This window comes from Rhinopithecus roxellana, chromosome 3 (assembly GCF_007565055.1).
Source record: "Rhinopithecus roxellana isolate Shanxi Qingling chromosome 3, ASM756505v1, whole genome shotgun sequence".
In the NCBI taxonomy this organism is placed as follows: Eukaryota; Metazoa; Chordata; class Mammalia; order Primates; family Cercopithecidae; genus Rhinopithecus; species Rhinopithecus roxellana.
Genome location: NC_044551.1, coordinates 79,771,607 through 79,775,579, shown reverse-complemented (window position 1 = coordinate 79,775,579; position 3,973 = coordinate 79,771,607). Strand labels below are relative to the sequence as shown.

At 36.2% G+C, this 3,973-nt stretch overlaps 1 pseudogene; it reads right to left on the bottom strand.

Moving 5' to 3' along the window:
- Positions 1-1,794: 1,794 nt before the first annotated feature.
- LOC104662276 lies at positions 1,795-2,908 on the bottom strand (annotated as a pseudogene).
- Between the last annotated feature and the right edge of the window lie 1,065 nt (positions 2,909-3,973).

Below are 3,973 nucleotides of genomic sequence, written 5' to 3'. Positions count from 1 at the left end.
ATATATATCTCTAATATATATCTAATATATATAGATATATATCTCTCTATATATCTTATATATAGATATATATCTCTAATATATATCTAATATATTAGATATATATCTCTATATATATATTTCTAATATATATAGATAGATCCATAGATAGATATCTCTAATATATATATATAAGAGATAGGGTTTCCCCATATTGCCCAGGCTGGTTTCGAACTCCTGGGATCAAGCAATCCCCACTCCTTGCCTCCCAAAATGCTGGGATTACAGACATGAGCTACCACCCTTGGCCAAATTTCAGTTGTTTTAAGTCACCCAGTTTGTGGTACTTTGTTATGATAGCCCTAGGAAACTAATAGATATCACTAGCGCTTCCAGTAAGGCAGTGTTGTTTTACATCTGTTTGATTAACATTTATTGAACACATAGGATATAATAGTTAGAGGCATGAGAAATATATCTTTAAGAATTTCAAAAAGAGTGAGAAAGATTGACACATCAACAGAAATTTCAATGCTATGTGTGGCAGGTACTACTGCTTGCCTATCCATCAGCCACTTACTCTTCCATTTTGCCTTTAGGTATGGTTGGAGGAGCATATTAGGTTTGGAACTATGGAAGCCACCTCATACTAAGAGTAAGAGAATTACAGAAAAGCAGATCCAGATTCCTAACATTTCTAAATCCCCAACCAAACTGAAACATCCTCCTGCCAATCAACTTATTATGGGAGATAATTAACCCTATTGTAGGAGCCATATTTAGTTGGATTCTATAATTACAGCTCAAATATTCTAATGACTTCATTGACTATATTCAAGGTTTATGGGAGCAGAAAAAGGAAACAGAAACTGATCAGTGGAAAGATGGTGAGGAGGAAGTAAGTTAGCTAAGTTTGAAGAATTGAGAGATGACTAACACGGCATGATAAAGCAGTATGGGGTGATGAGAACTGAACGCACAGAGTTAGTCATGACACATATCATACAGACCTTGTAGGCTGCCATAAAGAGATGAATATTATTCCAATTGCAATTAAAAAGTATCAAACTACTGTAAGCATGGAAATAACATAATTACTTTTATACTTTAAAAAGATAAGCCTGGCTGCCTTGTGGAGAATGTAATGTAGAGAAGTAACAGTGGGAAGAAAGAGACCAGTCAGGAAGGGATTGCATTAGTCTAGGGATAAGAAATTACATTAGTCTAGCAATGAGAAGGACAAGATGTATTAAGTATAAATTTTGGAGGCAAAACTGACAGAAACTGGTGATAAAAGCATAAGTTTTCACTTTCAATTTTTCTACTACTTCTCTGTGGATTATTACATTAAGATTATCAGATGGTTGGAACTATCTAAAATGGATACTGAATGATAGTTTGAAGGATTCCTTTTAAGTAGGGTTTGAACTTCAGTGTATTATTTTTATGATGCTTTTTTTGGTTTCTCAGAAGTGCTCCAGTAAGTTTTGGTTGCTAGAGAGTAACTTTTATAAAAATATTATACCGGTATATTATAGATTAATTTGAAGCTTTTTACTTTAGGCACATAACATCATTTTGAAAGAGCTTGCCTGTGGCTCTCAGAACACTGCGGTACAGCAATAAACTTTTTTTTTTTTTTGACTGTATTGTGACACATTTATTAAGCATGAACCCCTATCAGTACTCCTAAACTGTAAACAATAAGGAACTAAGGTGTCAAACACATTAGGGATCATATTAATAGACACAAACCTTTACCTTTTCTTATTGCATTTACACAATCAACACACAATAAGCAAAACTGAATCCTTTCTAAGCAAACATTTTTGCATATACTGTCTTCTCTTTATCTTTCTGTGCCTTTATCTTTTGTTTGACTTTCAGCAGTTCTGCCTGGATAGCTTTATCTTCTGGTGCTATCTCCTGTGCTTTCTTAAGATCAGCCAATGCTTGATCATATTCTTTTAATCCTTGCCATCCTTGAGCTCTGTGGTACAATGCTTTGGTATTTGATGGGTCTATTTCAAGAGCCTCCAAACAACTGTCAATTGCTCCCTGCCAATTTGACATCTTCAGTTTACAAGCACCAATATTCAGTACACAGCTTAAAGCTATAGGTTGCAGCTTGGCTCTATCTGCTGTCTCAATAACAGCCTTTGAACTGTCCACGTATCTTAAAACTTTTGCATATTTTTTAACGGCCATCTCCCAGTTCTGGGATTTGAAAAAAAGTATTTCCAATATTTTTTAAGTCTTCTGTTATTAATAAAATTTTATCTCCGTCTTTTAAATCTATATCCGCATCCTCAGGGAAATCTGGATGACTGTCACCAGAGCCATCTTTTGGGAATATTCCCCAATCATCTCCTTCCTTCAATTCTCCACATTCTGCAATAATGCACAATTTAGCAGGTTTTTCACCTTTCACTTCCACATTTTCCAATATCCTTGTCACTCCTATTCCTTTAATTACTTGGCCAAACACCACATGCTTCCCATCCAAATGAGGAGTTGGAACTGTTGTGATAAAAAACTGAGAACCATTTGTGTTGCGGCCTGCGTTTGCCATGTTCAGTAAACCCTCCCGATCATGCTTATAATGGAAATTTTCATCTTCAAATTTTTCACCATAAATACTTTCTCCACCTGTCCCATTCTGATTTGAGAAGTCTCCACCCTGAATCATAAATTTCTTCATAATTCGATGAAAAAGGCATCCTTTGAAATGGAGAGGTTTCCCAGTCGTGGGTCCAATGCCTTTTTCTCCTGTACACAGTGCACGAAAATTTTCCGCAGTTTTGGGTACAATATCTGCAAACAATTCTAGGACAATTCGACCAACTCGCTCCCCTCCGATGTCCACGTCAAAGAAGACTCGAGGGTTACTGGGGTTGAAGGGCTTGACTTGGGGGGACAGATGCGACATCTCGACTTGCAGACGCGTTTGGACGCAGGATCCGCGCACCTCGTGGCCGCCCGGCAGCTCTAACTCCAGAGCGCCTGTCTCCCAGCAATAAACTTTTACCAAGGAATTATGTCTTTTGGCAGGTAGACCAAAACTTGGAACCTCTGAGCTGTTCTCATTTTCAGTCTCTGACCTTGCTCAATACATTTAATGGCTTGGTATTAGAGTTTCTCCATCTTTGAACAGTAATAACAATCTTTTCCATCTAAGTTGAGACATATTTGTAAAGTACATGAAACTTGCCAACAGGAAATCACTACATACACGACAATTTATTGTTAGTTTTATGGCCAATTCAAATCTCAAAGGAATTGAAGTCATTGCCATTTGAAGGTTGTCCAGTTCATTTCTTAGACAGATGACTGACCCAATACAATAGTCACACAGTCCCTAAACAATTACACTCAAACTCTGCCTTGGCTATCACTGAAGAAAAACATGATTGTTCAATCAATGTGACTATAAAATTGACCTGCCTTTCTTCCCTAAGCACTTAGGAACTGTGAGAACATGATGAAGAAAAGCTAGCGGTGTTCTTTTAAATATATATATTTTTTCTGTTTTGAGGTGAGAGGGTTAAAAATTGCTTAGGTTTCTTCTTAAGTGTTCATAAGAAGTATTACCATTTAATTCAAAATTTACTGAGTATCTCATGATAATAAAGTCAGAATCTGCTGAATGTAATGAGTGGTACTAAGTGTTTATAATAATGTGGATTTGAAAACAATTGTTTATGTTTGGTGAAATGAAAAAAGCTACATTGAGAAGATGACATTTCAACTAGGTCTTGAAAATAGAATTTCAACAGAAAAGATAAGAAGAAAAGAAACCTTTCCTCATGAGAAAACAAGGTGAATCAATGCACTCAAATGGAAATATAGTGGGTACATTTGAGAAGAACTGAGTAATTTGATTTCACTGGAGCATATAAGGGGAGAAAGAAACCAGATATATAAGAGAGTGACCATGGTGAGATGCCTTTATTATTATAATTTGAATGTTATGTCATAGATGGGGAGCCTGGAC